Source organism: Canis aureus, chromosome 10 (genome assembly GCF_053574225.1).
Source record: "Canis aureus isolate CA01 chromosome 10, VMU_Caureus_v.1.0, whole genome shotgun sequence".
NCBI classification, from domain to species: Eukaryota; Metazoa; Chordata; class Mammalia; order Carnivora; family Canidae; genus Canis; species Canis aureus.
In genome coordinates, this window is record NC_135620.1 from 35,812,776 (window position 1) to 35,831,244 (window position 18,469).

Consider the following 18,469-nt stretch of genomic DNA (forward strand, 5'->3'; position numbering starts at 1 on the left):
GAAGGTGGCAACCATACAGGCGGGCTGAAACCATGTCTATCGATTTATTTGTGTCCCCGAAATACATCTAATCATTCTTTTAATGGGTACAGGGGTTTAGCTGCATAACTAAATGATGATTCATTCATTTAATTATTTTCTGCTATATATCTATGCTATCTCCCACTTTCTGTTATCTATCTTTGTTTCCACCCTCCATTCTTGGATAAATCCCTTGGAAGTGGACTTTATGAGTCATAAGGTGAGCATGCTGTATGTTGTTTGATATGTATTATAGAAACATAGAGAAAACGTGACCAGTTTTTTCTAAGATTTTATTTATTTATTCATGAGAGACACAGAAAGAAAGAGAGGCAGAGACACAGGCAGAGGGAGAAGCAGGCTCCATCCAGGGAGCCTGATGTGGGACTCAATCTTGGACCCCAGGATCACACTTGGAGCTGAAGGCAGATGCTCACCCACGGAGCCACCCAGGCATCCTGATGAATTTTGACTCTGTTCTATTTTGGCAACTGGAAAAAATGTTAAAGGTATCATATTCCTACTCTATTGTTAATGGTACGAGACAGAGGTTGGCAAACTTTTTATGTAAAGGACCAGATGACAAATATTTTAGACTTTGCGAATTATGCAGTGTCTTGCAACTCTGCCTTTGTGGTAACAAAAGCAGTTATACATAGTATGAAAATGAGTGAACATGGCTTGGTTCTAATAAAACTTTACTTATGGATACTGAAATTGAACATCAATAATTGTCACATGTCACAAAATATTGGGTTTTTAATATTTTTTTCAGCCATATGAAAAAGTGTCAAAAACCGTGGTTCACACAGGCCATATAAAAACAGACAGTAGGCTGCATCTGACCCATGGACTATAGGTTTCTAGTTTCTGGTGTAGAATTTAGTAGTTGATAATCCATTTTGCAGTACATTAGAAAATTCTTCCTGAAGAGAAACTTGTACTTTCCTGCAGGGTCTTGTTGGTTAAGATCCATATGACACTAGGATGATCTTGGGCATCACTATCTGAGCAATGTATAAGTTATTGATAGCTATTAATTGCTATTAATATTGATTCAAATTTGAGTTAAATATGTTACCTATAGGATTTAGAGAGCATCCATTGGGATGTTTTCTCTCCAAGTTATTCTTAGTTTAAGCCAGATGACTGGAACTTTGTTTGGGACCAACATGTATTGATCACTTCTCTCTGACAACTCAGATGTACACTTCCATACACTCCTTATTCCACAGAATTCCTCTAGAATCGTTATACTTTTGCAAGATTCCATAAGCCTATTTTGAGAAAGATCAAGAAACTCGCACTCTTCCATCAATCTGTAAATGAATATTGTTGAGGATGTTGCTGCTGATGTCACAATATGTCCATGTCTGAGGAGGATCTTTGTCTCAGTAAGGCCTTTCAATGAGGCTTCTCTCTTTTTAGGATGATTTTTACATCTCAAACTTGCCAAGTCTCTTTCATACCCCCTTACTCTTTATCTTCTCTGTGATTTAATTTCTTTATACACATTTTAATTTGTTTAATCGTGCAGTATTTCATGTAGCTTTATAAGCTGAATCTTGTCTTTCTCTTCTTCCTGTTTCTTTTTTTTTTTTTTTAAGATTTTATTTACTTATTCATGAAAAACACAGAGAGAGAGAGAGGCAGAGACATAGGAAGAGGGAGAAGCAGGCTCCCCGAGGGGAGCCCAATGCAGGACAAGATCCCAGGACCCCAGGATCATGACCTGGGCCAAAGGAACATGCTCAACACTGAGCCATCCAGGTGTCCACTACTCCTTTTTCCTCTTCATCCTTTAAACAGAGGCATTTTAATTTTTAAAAATTTTAAACTGGGGCATTAGAGGCAGCAGAATGAGAAGTTCATATTTGACAGGGAATTGGGGTGACGATGGTCTCACTGTCTTAGTCTTTCTGCTTTCTCATGGAATTAGCTTCATGTCTATTTTCTCAGGATGATACAGCAGAGCCATTCGAAATGAAACCCCAAATTTATTTTGCCCCACTTTTGTCTTTCACCTACTGGTGCCATATAGGAACCATGATGCCCTGGAACCCCGGACGCAGATCTCCCCAGTGGTGTCTGGACCCTCAGCCTGGAAGTTCTCTGTGCCGCAAGGTCAGAGCCAGGGAAGGAGCTCCAGGCCAGCAAGCCTGCCCTGGGGGTTTATCTGCGGGGTTGTCAGGAGTGACAGCAAAGAGCCAGGCGGCTTGATGAATCCAACGAGCAGAAAAATCTGTCAAAACACACAGAACGTTCATTGCAGGGATCGTGGAAACATTGCCTATTTGTTTGGAGCGCGTTTAATTATTTTTAAACATATGCAGTCTGTAGTTCAGTGAGCATGTCAGGGATAATAGAGGAAGAAAAGCAAATGAGGGGAGCGGCGCTGATCCTGGAGCCACTCCTCTCCGCAGCTGGCTGATGGGGAGAAGCAGTTGATTCCCTCCGAAGTGTGGCTCCCTGTCTGTCATCTAATGAAATGCAGTAGGGGGATTAATGTCATTAGCTCTAGGCCGGCATGCTGTGGAGTAAACAGATATACATCCTTGCTCATTTGGGGGAGTGTTTCTCAGCTCCTGCCCGCTGGCCTGCAAAGGTCACTCTCAGCCTTGTATTAGTTAAATGAGAAGAAATTAGGTTGGTTGAGACAATCTTGTCTGTTTAGTGAGAGCAGCCACTGGGCATTCAGGCACCTAACCCTGCTCCTCCCACCCCTACGCCTTCTAATTGGGGGTCATGTTTCTTCTTTGGGGGACATTTGAGGTAACCAGAGAAGATAAAAGCCCGGCGAGTAAATACTTTACAGAAGAAAACAACAACAACAACAACAACAAAACAACATTGTTTTACTTTGATAAGCAAAATGACCAAGGAGTATGGAAAAAAGGGGCCCAGCTGTTTGAATATCATGACCACCTCTCTTCCATCTTGACCCAAGAGCTTTCCCACATATTAGCACCGCACAAAGCTGAGGGCTGAGAAAGACATGTGCTCCCTTTTTCGTAATCCACAGGAATATACAGAAAAAACAGCTGCAAGTGAATAAAAAGTAGATATTTTTTATTCTTTGAAAACACAGAAATCCTGACATCAATGTCACAGTGAAAAATATTAGGAGGTGGGGAAAATCATAGGAGAAAAATGTCAGGAGGAAGAATGAGTACTTCTGGGGGGTGGCTACAACCTACACTCAGACACAGACAGATGCCTTCAGTCATGAATGGAATACTCCACACCATCCAGATATAGCCAGGGAGAATCTGGGAGGAAACTGACACAAAAGAAAACAAAGAAAGAATAACCACAGAAAAGAAGAAAAAAGTTTGAGGGAAAGGTGGCAAGGGAAATGGAGAGGTGACTCAAAATTACACAAATACTTGATAAAGTGAAGACAAACACTAATGCTGCTTTGTAAGAATTTAATTTTTTTTATCAAAGCCAAATGCTCTACTTTATTTATTTATTTATTTATTTATTTATTTATTTATTTATATTTTTAAAGATTTTATTTATTTATTCATTAGAGACACACAGAGAGAGAGGCAGAGACATAGGCAGAGGGAGAAGCAGGCTCCATGCACCGGGAGCCCGACGTGGGATTTGATCCTGGGTCTCCAGGATCGCGCCCCGGGCCAAAGGCAGGCGCCAAATGCTCTACTTTATACTAAAAGAGATACTAGATGCATCTGTCTTTGAATTGTGCTCCAATGTTTGTAGGTAGTACGTATCTTGCAGCAATGGATATTACTATCAGAGAAGCAATACAAATGAAAAGTAAAAGAAAAGGAAATTCAGGATCATTTACATTTGTTATGTCACAAATTCAATTCTGGTTACCCCTTCCACAGCACCACTACTTTCTGAGGGTCGCTGAGAATTATATTCCTTAAAGAACATCATGGCAGGGTTCATTTTCTCTCCTAATGGCAGACCAACAAGAGAGAAAAGAAGAGATGGCCAGGAAGAACAAAGAGTATGTCATAAGAAGAAGGAGAAGGAAAGGGAGAAGAAGAAGAAGAAGAAGAATAAGAAGAAGAAGAAGAAGAAGAAGAAGAAGAAGAAGAAGAAGAAGGAGGAGGAGGAGGAGGAGGAGGAGGAGGAGGAGGAGAAGGAGAAGGAGAGAGAGAAAAGGCAGGCAGGAAGGAAAGAGAGAAAGTAGGAGAAAAAAAAAGAAAGAAAGAAAGAAAGAAAAAGAAAGAAAGAAAGAAAGAAAGAAAGAAAGAAAGAAAGAAAGAAGAAGAAAGAAAGAAAGAAAGAAGAAAGAAAGAAAAGAACAGAGCAAGGTAAAATTTAGATGGTTTTATCTTTTTAAGATTAACCTAAATCTTGAGATTTCCCCAGCTTCCAGGGAGTAATGGGATCTAAAGGCTCAAAATCAATATTCAGACTGTTGCCTTCATGGGTCAATGCAGAGCCTCGAACCCCTCTTCTAGGTCCTGTCCCACAGGTACTCAAAAAGAGGGAGTCCACTCAGGTGGTATTGGTGGCTCAGATGGCTCTGGAGAGCTAGATACCTGGGGTTGATACTCCACTCCCTACAGGCCCCACCATGTCCCAGTGAGCATGGTGACCACAATGCAGAGACCACTGCCCTGTCCAACCCACTGCTTCTTGATCCTCCCAAACACACTGACCCCCTCCACTCTTTACCAGACCAAAGTTGACTCTGTCCTGCACACAAAGAGGGGAGATCCCTACTATCCCTGGTAAGCAGATTAAGGTCCAGGGTCAGAGGGGAGGAGCAAGTACTAGCTGATGTCTCCTTTGTTTGTCTGGGTTTCCTTAAGATTTAGCAAAGCCCTCATTCCTTTTTTAAAATATATATTTTTTCAATTTCATTTATTTGAGAGAGAGAGAGCACAAGAAAGAAGGAGGGGCAGAGGGAGAGGAAGAAGCAGGCTCCCCACTGAGCAGGGAGCCGAATGCAGGGCTCCATCTCAGGACCCTGAGATCATGACCTGAGCCAAAGGCAGATGCCTAACTGAGTGAGCCCCCCATCAAAGCCCTCATTCCTATAGACATGCTGGGATAGGAGTGGGGCTGAGGGAGACAAGGCAGGTCTCCACCATCAGAAGGTGGACTGAGACTTGCCTCTCTGGAGTTGGATTGCCAAAACTTATAAGAAAATATTTGCATCTTGGATGACTTGATACATGGAAGTAAAAATCTTCCTTGTGAAGAAGGGAGGCTAATGAAACTAGATATTGCCCACGCTTTCCCGTAAATGCAATTGCATCAAAGAGAGAAAACATTATCCTTCATGTGTAATAATAGGGAAAACCTGGACTCTCTGGTTCAGTCTAACTGGTTGGCTACTGAGTGTTGTCTTTTTCTTGTTCTTTTTCTTTTTCTTTTTATCTTTTGTAAAAAGTACTGTAGGATAATTTTGCCTGGCCATACCTAGCAGTTCTTATGTATGATAAACTAAAGTCTTCCAGCTGCACAATGCTGAGGCTGTATTTTTATCTGTGGTGTCTGGTGACTACATAAACTATAAAAACAAAGTTAGAGTGATTTATATGTGTCATAGAAATTTAAGATTTTTTTAAAGTGTTCGTAAACATGTACAGTACGGGACACATTAGATATACCATTTGGATAACAAAAAACACTCATAGCAGCCTTGCTTGGCTTCAGAATTGATCCAGGGAGCAACTGGAGGGTATTTTCCCATCTTCTTCAGAGAATGACTTGTGGTCACATTATCTCCCCTGACCACAGGGTCACACTGCCTTCAGGATGAGGAAAGAAGAGAGTAGGGGTCTCAGGGCCCTGGTGGGACCTCAGGGTAGGCAATGGGATTTTGTGTTCTCTTACTTGGACCTTACATTTTATTGTGCATAAGAATCACTTGAAGAATTTGTAAAAGACAGAAAACCAAAACCTATTAAAAAAAAAAAAAAAAAGTAAAGGCTCAGATTTCACCTCTAGAGACTCCAATTCTGTCAGTCTGTGTTGAGTCCTGAGAATCTGTATTTTAATAAGAATGGCTCCTCCATGACTATGCAATATAAGGGTTAAATTTTTGAAAAAACTGCTTAGGTGTTACAATTATGGTTACTGTCTAAACCCTTTTGCATTTTGGTGAGCAGTTTATAGGAAAGTGTGAAGCCCCACACTTTGGAGGCATTAGGAGGCCAGGCCCCACTTGTTTGACGCATAGGGTATTGGGAAACCTATTGTTATCGTCATGATATTGTTTAGTATATGTTGCAGATGGATTATTTACTCCACCCCCTCTTGCAGTCTCTCTATAGCTGTAACCAAGTGACCACAAAATATTGCAGTGAATTTGGAATTATTTCATAAACTCCTCATACTGGGGCCCCAGGACCAGAACAAAATGTGTGGGGCTCATGTGGCCATACGGGTATGATTACGTTCATGTGTGTAACTCGTAGACATGGGGTCTTCAGCGAGAAAGGCCATCTTTCTTTCACAAAGCAACTTAGTGGGTGGTGCTTCATAAGCAGCTTAACACAAAACATAGAGGAGAACAAACTACGCGCACACACACACACACACATACACAAGTGTCTCTGTTGGGCACTTAATAATTTGGATCCATACCAAAGTCCAGCCACAGGGGGGAAAAAAAATCTTGCCATTTCAAGGACTGCATAAGGTGACAAAATCTCCTCTATGAAACATAAACTTCACTTTCTCTGCCCAGCTGGCCAATTGTTCCAATTCAGTAAATCGCAGATTTGACAAACACGTTTAGGGAAGAGGAGATGAGTAATACCAAGCTGTGCTGATCAGAAGGCCGTTGACTCGGGCTTTAAATCCGTGCACAATGGAATGAATACCTTCTATCCATTCACCCCACTAACCAAACAACACCAGGAAAATCATTTTCCAATTAGGCAGCAGGTTTCAGCATCGTTACCTTTGAGATCAGATTTGCTACCACTCAAAAATGCATCAGAGACAGTGTAGGAAGAGTTAAGCATCGCTCCTGGCATCTGAGGTCTTCGGAGGAGGTGAAATTAGATTAGCTGCAGGAAAATGGGAGGGTTTACATTACCAGAGGGGCTCTACCTGGCTCCAGGCTTAACAGTGAACAACGCTTTCAGCATATGGCATTACAATGGATTAGTGATCAAGTACGATTAATCCTAATAGATCGTCTTTTGAACCTCAGTGGCTTGTTAGGTGAGAAAAAAATTGTCTGTCCCCAAAGTGTCAGGTGAAACTCTCATTTGAGGTAAGACTACCATGTGGAGATGGGTCTCCATCTGGTGGCTTCCTTTTGTGAAACTCCACCAGAAGGTGTTTTAATGAGGCTTTTATAGCAGGCACCACCTGCCACTAATCTTCCCCTCTAAAAAGGTGTAATTGAGGGTTGGTTTTACAGTATGGCTCATATCCTAACCTTGGGAATTCATCAAGAAATGCAAATCTGGGTGGGATGGTATAATCATGAAATGCCATTTTGGCTTTTGGTTTAGACTGAAGTGGTTATAGAAATTTGTGGTTGGCTAATTACAACCAGCTATATAGTAGCTTCAGTTAGATTAATACGTGTGTCATCTCGGAATTAAATAACCAAGTTGATGGTGACCATATGTCTTCATTCAATTCTTTGCACATGTAAAGAGTTGCAAGGCTGCTAGTGGTTCACACAATTTAAAGGTTTCATTTACACTATTAAGGTTTAACTGGTTCAGATTTACTGCACATTTGTCCTCTTTGTAGATGCTTCAGTTCTAAGATGCATTTTTTCAATGAGACGTAAACAAGTGACAAAATCATCAAGACGTGTCTATATATGGGACTTCAGGAACAGCGTTATTTTCCTTTATCTCTTAATTTACAACACAGATTTCTGTCACACTGTTATTCTGGCAGATTGGTTATCGATTACACTGACATTTCTACCCTGAACCTCATTTGAAATACAAAATGCTCCAGAAGGTGGAACACAATAGAATAACTTTGAATTTTTTTTTTTTTTTTGTAAATTCAACAACCATGAATTGAGCCCTCACTGTGTACTAGGAATGCTGCTATGAATTAGGAAATAATAGTAACAGTAACAACAATAATTATACCTCATGCACCTTGCCCCTGCATAGAATGGGATCACTTTGCTTTTCTCTCCTATTCTGCTCAGTATTTTTGGAAGTCTTTTTCCTTTGCTAGTGTCACCTCAGCATATTTTGTTGAGTAGACATCTTACCAGCATATGAATCAGATCAATAAAATAGCATACATATTTAGATAAATCTCAATATTTGGGTCTTCTCTATATGCCATTTTAGACATGAGAGGTATGCATAGCCCCTGATTGTCTTTCAATGACTATTTTAGTGATAGAATATAGCATGAAAAGTGGATGACCCAAAATACCCCATAATCCAAAACTGGCTTGCATTTTGAGTTTGGAGTGCATTTGTAAATATGAAACGTGAATTTAAAGCAGGAGTTATAAAATGGAGCCCTGGAAGTTCAATCTGACCAGTAAATTTCTATTTGGGATTTAGTGGATGTTCTTGTCTTTGTCTGTTAGCCTACACAGGTTTGTGCTTTTTTTTAAAATACAAATTTTATTCCATAGACATGATATGCCCTCTCATGTTTGCCAGAGGCCCCCTTACTCCCTAATCTCACACCCAACTGCATTGACAAAACCCCATCCCAGTTCTAAAATAATAAGGCTCATTTTCACACGAGTCTGTGAACATTGGTTATGTAACCTTAGAATCAATCCCTGAATATGTTTCCATGTACGGCAAAAACCTTGGGGATGTGGGGATGGATCAGTGAGGGATAAGTCAGGCACCCACCCAATTAGCAGCCTCTTCAGAGCCAAGTCTGCCTCTCTCTGTAGAGCTAAATATTGTAGAATCATTTCACTCCCACATCCGCAATGTCCTTGGTGCATAGTCGTGAATCAGAAGCTCAAGGAACAGAATAGGTGAGAGGAAAAAGACAAGAAAACATGATTTAGCCTATTTTCCACTCAGAGAAAGGTTTTATAGTCAGAGTTTTAAAAGCCAAGACTGTAACTTCAAATTTCAGGATGCTTTTCTCCAGGAAATTCAATTGCCATGGACATGAATCATTAGAACTCATCCTGCCAGAGGAAAAAAAAAAAAAAAAAGCGCATGAATTTCATTCTCCCATTCACAGTTAGCAGAATGAGGTCAATTATTTTTTCCTGTAGCCTTAGAAAAATTAGAGAAATTAATTCATTAATCCATTTTTTCCCCTAAGGTGATCCATCAGTGTTAGTTTAAAGTGGAGAAAATAATAGTTGGCTAAAGGTGAGATGGGTAGCTGATGCATGCTGTGACTCCTGTTGCTGATTATGCCCAGGCGTTACATGAGAATGTACCCAGCATCTCCCTGCCTCAGCTTCTGTGCCTCCTTTATTCATTCTACTAACCCCATAATAGGTCCTGCCCAGGGGGTTAGCATGATGCAAGAAAATGTTGTCTTTGGTGTTTCCTTCCTCAGTGCTGCCTTTCAGCTTCCTTTATGACCTCATGATGTCCCCACGCCCCCACTCAGTGACCCTAGTGTCAGCACCTGCCCTCCCCAAACCACCAATCGTACCTCAAACCTCTCCCCCTCTCTGCAGTCCAAACTCTCTGGCCATGGCATTTTCTGGGTAACAGCTATTGACTATCATTAAGTTGCTTGCTGTAAAATGGCTTTTTGTGCTTTGTGATTTGGGGCTCTGATACATAATGTCCAATCCAAAGGAACTGTTCTTTTGACAAAAAATTAATAGAAGCTCTGTAGGCTGGAGGGGAATAAGAGAAAACAGGGAGAGGTCTTACAGCATCCCCAAATCATATGATGCTTTGCCACTACTTAAGTCAAGTTCAGGGTAAAACATTTGGTGCCTTATAGGCACATTTAGTCATGTTTAAATGACTTATGAAAAGTGAATTTAATTTTGATCTGTACTATGTTAAGGACCTTCGTGAGAATGAGACAGTTTCCCAGGTGTGCTTCCTGCTACTTATAGAATTTTACTTTTAGGATTTGGAGATAGTCAGAATGCAGGTATAATGGCTAAAACCTCATGTGATGCCATATTTCTGAATATAAGCAGGTGAATAATCTCTTCTTTGGCTCAGCTAGAAGTCAAAGAAATTTCTTTAAACTCATCTTCCTCACACAAAATTCTTTCATGTAGTTACACTGGGTTGTACATGTACTCAGACATCTTGAGTTCACTACCAGTTGCCCTCCCTCACAAACTAAATCTTGGTTTCCTTCAATATGCAGCTTTCCACCTCTCCGACACGCTCTCCAAGAGCCTTGCAGTGTGCCATCCTTCCCCTGGAGAACCCACCTGTAAATTAACTTCTCCCTCTCAGACTTCCTATGTGAATACCAAAAATGAGGTTGGCTCACCTTGACATTTTATTGTTGTCTGGCATTTTCTCCTATATCTTCCTCAGTATGTCACATATGTTTGTAACTGAGGCCAGGAAAGTTTTAAGAGAGAAAAGTTGAGGAGATTGGGGAGGAGGAAGAGGGTATTAGAAAGGGAATAGAAATCTCTATTTCTGTTTTACATAAATCATTTAAGTAATAATCCATCTCTCTAAAATCAGACAAAGGGTAGGCAGTACAAAATTAGGTGAATTTCTGTATAAGTATGTTACAAACCCAAGACTCTGAAGTAGGTCTAGAGTGTGTCCTGAAAACAAGCTGGTGGCATATGGCAGAGGTCTACAAAAGTGCTTATCGGGCTTGTGTATACTGAAGATTCCGGAACTAGCACTAGAGATTTTGATTCAGTAGACCTCAGTTGAATTCCAGGAATCTCAATTTTTAACAACCACCCACAGCGACTCTGACAGTGTCAGGGAGAAAGAGTATTTCAAAGTTGAAGGCTATTTCATCAAAATTTCCATTACTCTCCTTGGCCCTTTTGAGAATCCAGAGCAAGGAGTTTTCAGAGATGAATGTGTCTACAGAAAGAAAGTGCTGCATAGAGAAACAATAAATTTTATTGCAGATTTTTTAAAATTTAAAGACAAGCTTTTTGGATGAGTTATGCTCCATAAATAAAATACACTTAAACATCAAACTCAAAATGAAAAGATCCCAACCTCTGAAATAGTTACTGTCCACTCACCAGAGGAACTGGAATGATTATAGGCAGCCAAGGCCAGATATGTAATGTGGGTGTTAAGACTGTTTACAAAACCAGTGTGGGAAGGCATGGAATTTCTAGGCTGAGGGCCATGTGTGTATACAATTCCTCAATTTGCATTCTAGAGAAACCTAAAGTTTGTTAGCTGCAGGTGCAAATCTCACGTTGTTGCGAAACTTGTACAGTCCATGGTACTCAAGCTGATACATCACTCTGCCTGCCCTTGTACCGCCCTCTTTTTCCAATCTAGCCACTTCCCTGAAGAGCTTCTGATTTGGATAAACTGTAACCAGCTAAAGTTCCCAGACTACCTGACAACCTTGCAAAGTCTTAAACTATGAATTAGAAGTTAAATATCCTCAAATATTCAAAACATAAGAAGTCTGTGGCAAAAGTCAGATTTTGTTTCTAGAACATTCTTTCACTTCCCTGAGTGTGGGAGTGATGTGTAGGGCACATAGATGATCTCATGCACAAAGAAGTTCAAACTGGCTAAACTACAAACATCCTAACCCTTTGGGCGATGATGGTAGCATCCCAATCCTTTGGCCAACAGAACTACCTGATTTGGTCATTTGGATTAACCAATACTTGAAATTTAAGGTTTCCACCCAACATTTATTTTGTATCATGTGAGAAAAGGTTGCAGACAGACAAGAACTACTAGTTCCCCTGGAGAACCCACATGAATTCTGTTCTTTCTAATCTTTGAATCTACACACACGTTCATTCCAGACTTTGTCTTTTATTCCTAAAGCTTACAACCTTGATGTAATACTGACTCGCAGCAACCCAACCTGGCATTTACTTAGGAGAAAAAGTTCCCTCCTTTACTTTTACCCACAGGATTTTTCTATTCTGACAGCGTTTGACTTCATCCTTGATTGATCTTGAACTGGCACAGATTAAAAGGCTCTCCCAAAATGAGAAGTGCCATGAAAATAGGCATCTTTCATCTTTGGAGGCAAAGGAACCCTGTGCCACATGGTGGGGTGGTGGCAGTTTCTTTGATCAGCATTTCTTTGTTTGAGCCCAGAAATTGAGTCAGCCTACCAGGCATAGCAATACAATAGGGCAGCCAGTATCCCAATGGAACCAATGCTAAGTAATGATTGGGAATTTCCATCAGAGCATCTTAATCCACTAGCATGAGTTGTCACCATGAGCTCCTCTAGGCCCATTAAAATGACTTCAGGTCACCTCCACTGAGCCTGCCCATTCACTCCAAAACAATTATCCTAATCCCCTTAGCAGACCCAATCCCTTAACACTTGTGAAGTGCCCTCCTATGCAGGGTGCTGACATTTTCCAACAACACTAGCCTCTTTGAAATGCCAATCAAAAGTCCTTCTTGTTAAAATACACGGCCCTCTCTGCAAGTATAAACAGACCTTCGTACATCGTCACCACCACCATCATTAAAAAGCACTTACAGAACACCCACCTGTGTGTGATGCTGTGCTGTTGGGCCCAGAATAGGCAAGTGCTAGCAACGCTGACCTCAGGAGGGGGTGGTTGCGAACCTGCCACTGTGAGGTTCTCCTGCTGCGCAGACTGTGCCCAGAGGCATGAACCCGCAGCAGACCATTTCTGGTGACTGGGTAATTGCCCCAAGAGGATTAATTAGCTGCTCCACAGAACAGATCTTGCAAAAGTCGTATATAAGTGACAAAACTCACCATGAAAGTTCTACCAAAATGCTATTTCCCAAACTTCAGTTACCACTTGGCTGGACAACTTGGCTGAGCGAGGGCTGATTCAGAAGGCACTTTTGTTACAATTTTTGTCTCCTACATGCTGTACCCTTTGACTACCTACCATTATGGAAAGTAGAGCCCGTGATGGCCCAACGCCGGGCGCTAGCAAGCAAGCTGGGGTCAGAGGATGCAGGTTCCTCTATCACTGCACCGTTTACCAGCTGGGTAACCTTGGGGAGGTCATTAGATGCTCTGGGCTTTAGTTTCCTCCAGTGTAAAATGGGAACCATACCATATATCAAGGGGTCCCTGGGAGGTTAAGTAAAACAATATGTGGTGAAAATACAATGCTTAGGACTCCACGGTTATATCTTAGACAAGACTATTTGCTCAGGCGGTGGGGGCTCTGAGTGGTGGAGGCTCGGCCAGGGCGAGATACAGAAATTACCAACCATGGGATGGGTGAAAGCTGGATGAGAAAGGGGTTCCAGCTGGAAGAAGTAACATGGGAAATGAGCAGCCAGTCAAAGCTCACAAAAATAATGTAGGGGGAGAAAACATAATTAAAGTGCCAGGAGCAGAGGCGCTTCATTGGAAAGTAAGAAGAAGAGAGAGGGTGAGAGCATGAGGGTGCCAGAGAAGCAGGGATGCAGGAGACCTGTTCCATCATCATCCTGTCGTTCGCTCAGCTCCTTGGCAGGGCTCGGACACCAAGCATCCATTGCTTGGTGCTGGACAATTGACAAAATTCTTCACGCAATAGCAGCGTGGAAAACACCGAAGAACAACAACTGGAGGGTGAGTATGCGTCCTGGCTTCACCTGAAGGATTCTAGATTTCTCTTTAGCACCATTTTAACCCCATTGTAACTGTGTTCTTCCTCAGGGCCCATGGAACACATATGTTTCAGATCATTTTAAAGCCAGACATATGTAAGGAGACACCGAGATGCTTCAAATCTAGCTCAAACCAAGTATGTTTTGACAAAGATTTATACAATTTAATTTCCTTCTCCCCCCCCACCCCCAATTTCTTCCCGCGATACAAGTTTAATTTCTCCACTTTACTTAAACCACATACACACGACAAGTAGTACAGGCATAAGCAAGAAACAGGAAAATAACAAACCTGAATCCGCAATCTTCTTTCCCAATTCGAAGATGTTTGTCGGACGTAGACAGTCTGAACCTCTTAAATGAGTCTTGCTTTCTTGTGAGGTAGATGGCGCAGCTAAGATGCTAGCAAGTTCTGCAGACGGAACAGGGTGCAGCTGTCCCTTCGCACCGTGGCTGTCATGGGGCCCTTTGCGCCCTCCTCGGTGTTCGGTGGTAACATCCCGTAAGGGCCCAAATCGTAAGCGAGTGCGGTTTACTGCTGCATGGCCCAATTCATAAATTGTAATGCATGCAGGCTCCAGCAAATAATATTTTACCCAAAGAAGGAAAGTAAAGGAAAGAGAGACAAGGTGGGCCAGAAACATCTCTCGATTTCAGACATCCCCTTGCTGAAGAAGATGAGCACCCAGTGCGGCTCACACAATTCTGATTGAATACCCCTACTTCTAAGTCTCCCCCATCAGGGCTAACCCATAAGACCTGGGTCTCCCCGTCAATAAATGGAAACAGTAGTGCCTGCTGCAGGAATGTGAGAAAAATTGAATGAAAAAAAAAAGTAAATATCCTGGAGCCATTCTACCTAAAGGGTTCTTTTTAAGTTCCCCATGAAAACACCCTTTCGTACATCTTCTCACAACCGAAAATGTCACTTGTTTACATGTCTAGTTGCCAGTTTTTTCTTCACTCACTAATATAAGCTCCAAGAGAACAGAGACTTGTCGTGTTCACTACCACGTATTAAGATGTGCCCATTCAGAGGAGGTACGAGACAAAAGTTTGTTGATTGCATAGTAGTGATCACTAAATGACAGGAACACAGATAAATGTGCGTGTGTGTGTAGATATATATGCATCTATAGTTTGTTTACTCAATAATATATGTCTATATATTCATAATAAAAACATTTCACACGAGATACCATGACCCTCATTTTATTTTATTTTATTTTTATTTTTTTAAGAATTTTATTTATTTATTCATGAGAGACACACACAGAGAGAGAGAGAGGCGCAGAGACACAGGCAGAGGGAGAAGCAGGCTCCATGCAGGGAGCCCGACGTGGGACTCGATCCAGGGTCCCCAGGATCACACCCCAGGCTTCAGGCGGCACTAAACCGCTGCGCCATCAGGGCTGCCCATGACCCTCATTTTATATAAAGGTTTAATAAGTGGCAGTCTTGGGTATTGAACCCATGAACTCATGTCCGGTTTGTGTTTTTTTTTTTTTTTTTTCCACTCCGGCACAGCTACCTACGCATTAATATTCGCCTCTTCTCAAGAGAGCAGTTCTTCCTCACCGTATCCTGTTTTACAGTCTTTACAGAATTGCCTGTAATTTCACCCACATTGCCGGGGGTCTCCATGACCCCCTTCCCAGCCCACCATGACCAGTTCCTATGCCCAGCCAAGGTGACCGTGCGTGGCTCTCCAACCTTGTTATCTGGCCATCTGGATGCTATAACTTCTAGGAACTGGTTACTCTGCATTCCAAGAGTCCCTCCTTTAATTTTTTTTTTTTTGAAGTCAGATACTCTGCACCCTAATCCCCACAGGGTTAAGTCCCCCCAGAGGAACCCCCAGGCTGATTCACCCCGTGTGACGGAGAGCTGAGGCCCACACAGGCGCCAGCCGCTGACAAACCCCACAGCCCAGCCGGCCGCTGGACGGTGACGGGACCCGGGCAAACGCTTCCAGACCGAGCTGCTGAAATGGGGCCTCGCAAGTCTTTGACGGCGTTAATCACCGAGTGCTCCTGGCCTGCCAGCCAGGCTTCTCCTCGGAAGGCCCCGCCATGTGGAACCTGCTCCCGGTGGCACTCCCTCGGAGCCCACATTTGGCAGCAAGCAGGCGACATTTGAAAAGATGTTTTTATTTGCTCCAGCATTTGGTTCACTTCCCCGCACCGCCCCCCCTTCACTCTGACACTTTGGGCCTGAAATATGTTTTCGGCCGTCGTGGCAGAGTCCCACCAGGTCCCTGAATCCTGTGTTTAATGACACGGTTGCCGGAGGGGAGCTCCCAACTGGAAGGCCCGGCCTGGGTTGTTCTATTCGGGGCGCCGCTCCCAGACCTACCGCACGAGGTGGTGGGGGTCCAGGTGTGGGACCGTCTTTCACCTCCCGAGTCTCTGACTGGAGTTCTAGAAGCCTGGGATACAGACTTGGTGCTCCGTATTCATACATAAGATTTTGCTGTCCTTTGTCGTACGAAAGGCAGAGTTGGTGGGGACAAGAGTGCTTTTGTGAGCAGCTCTCTGAAAAAAAGATTTCACATCACTTTTATGCCTGGTTTAACGCCATCCTTCAGTGACAGGAATTTAGCCAGCCATGCTATGAAACAATGTGGATCACAATCCCGAGGTCTATAATATGCCATTCATTAAGATGACTCTTTTGGCTTCCACTGTGGGTGTCCTCTTGCTCCACCATAAGACCTAAGGGAATAAAAAAGTGCCAAGCCACTAAAATAGCTACAATAGAAAGATCTGTGGTCATAGGGCCAATGCCAACACCAAAGGCATGTACCAACCAAAATGCAGATGTGCGATTTGGCAATGTGACACGGCATGCGGGCCTTTCAGAGTCAATGAACCAAATAGGATGATGAGGGTTTTCATCTTCCAGAACTTATGCCCATAAATTCTAATTACTAGATTGAATTCTCTTTCTTTAGAAGATTAGCTGTAACCAGTTACTATGGGCTCATGCAGAGAGGATACATTATTATTTCTCTTCCTTTTGGTGCCATAAAGTTTTCAGATGGAGCAAGGAGACAGGTACATGTCAGGACACAAATAGAATCCAGTGCTTTTATGCTAATTCATTGGAAATGCAACCCCTGGGGGTGATTCCCCTCAACTAGCAAGTGGAAAGAAAGCCTTTCTCTTGAGGACAGTGATTTAAGTTTTCCACTTAATAAAAAATTCCAACTAGCCTACTACTTTTTTTTTTTTTTTTTTTTTTTGTATTTTCTAGCACTGAAATTTTCTAAGAAACACAACCCTCCCCCTAAAGTTCGACATTCGGGATTGAGTTGTATCCACCCAAGATTCATATGTTGAAGTCCTAACCCCCAGTACTCACAATGTGACTTTATTTGGAAATAGGGTTTTTTAGATGTAATTAAACTGAGATCACACTGAAGTAGAATGCTCCCGTAAGCCAATATGATTGGCATCCTTACAGAAAGGGGAAATTTGGATGTAAAGACACTCACACAGGGACAACTTCATGTGAGGATGAAGGCAGAGATCAAGGTGATGTTCCAAAAGCCAAGGAATGCAAAAATTGCCAGCTCACCCCCCAGAAGCTAAGGGAAAAGTCCTGGAGCAGATTCTCTTTCTCAGCCCTTGGAAGAAACCAACCCTGCTGACACCTTGGACTTCGGGTGTCCTGAAGGTGAGACAATAAATTTCTGTTGTCTAAGCCATTCAGGTTATGGTGCTCTGTTGTGGCAGCCATAGTAAATGAATAAATTCAGCAACTGCTTTTTTTGTGTGTGTATATATTCTCCTCAACAATAAAATTCATGGGCATAATTCTCTTTGCCAATTTTCCAGGTAAGTTTTAGACAAAGACACCTGCCTTAAAAGTTGAGATGAATGGCAGAAATGAGGAAATCAGGCCAATAGACTTTTTCTGAGTTCATCTTCAAACCCTGCATTTACCCCACCATCATTAACGTCCTTCTGAGGAAAGGGAAAATGGAAATGTCGAGGAGCAGATTCCCTGGGAACGAGGCACTGTGATGAAGAGGTGCATGGATACTGGCCCTTGTGCTCAGAAACACCTGTAAGGAGATGTAGGGTGCAGGAACCAGCAGAGTTTTTGAACTGTAGTGTGGTTGCAATGAGGAATGAGATGAGGAGTATCGGTTGTAGCATAAGACCAGTTACGATGGTGGGAACTATAGAATGTTCCACTGATTTCCTATGATTTTACTCAGGAAGAGCAACGAACCAACCAAAATTCTGAGGGAACTGTTCCTGGATGGAGTAAAATTTCTATACAGGAAATAGGCATCCAAGGGGTGCAAGGAATGGCCCCTCTTCAGAATGGAGCCTCTTACTCCCTCAGATGCTGGGAGTGATGGCTGGAGTCCCAGAGCTGAGTCCTCCCTCAGCATTGCCCTCAGCAGAAGGGAGCTATTTCAACGTAGGATGCAACCCATCTAAGGGACAGCCCACATCTGTACAAACCAACCAGGGAGTACAAAGTACAAAGTAAGCAGGTGGCACTCATAACAAAGTTCAATGATACCTTTGCTGGGCCCTGTGGTGGAAACATGGCCTCCCTAGGGTTCAGGACTTCTAGACCTGCAACACCTACAGTTGCAGACACAGAAAGCTTAAAATCCCTAAATAGATTTGTGGGAATAAGCAGGGCCAATCCTAATACTACTTTAAGTCCCTGAGCCCAGTCAGTATTCTATTGGTACATTACAGCATATAAGGGTCATTGATTTAGAGCTTTTCTTGTATCTTAGACAATGGGGCATTGTCCTCACT

General features: G+C 42.5%; 1 long non-coding RNA gene across 1 annotated transcript; it reads right to left on the reverse strand.

Moving 5' to 3' along the window:
* Positions 1 to 2,927: 2,927 nt before the first annotated feature.
* LOC144321649 (uncharacterized) lies at positions 2,928 to 9,466 on the reverse strand. Its single transcript, XR_013387243.1, has 3 exons — positions 8,820 to 9,466; positions 6,920 to 7,028; positions 2,928 to 3,062 (listed from the first exon to the last, which is right to left on the reverse strand). It is a non-coding gene; the product is annotated as an uncharacterized LOC144321649 (long non-coding RNA).
* Positions 9,467 to 18,469: the final 9,003 nt, after the last annotated feature.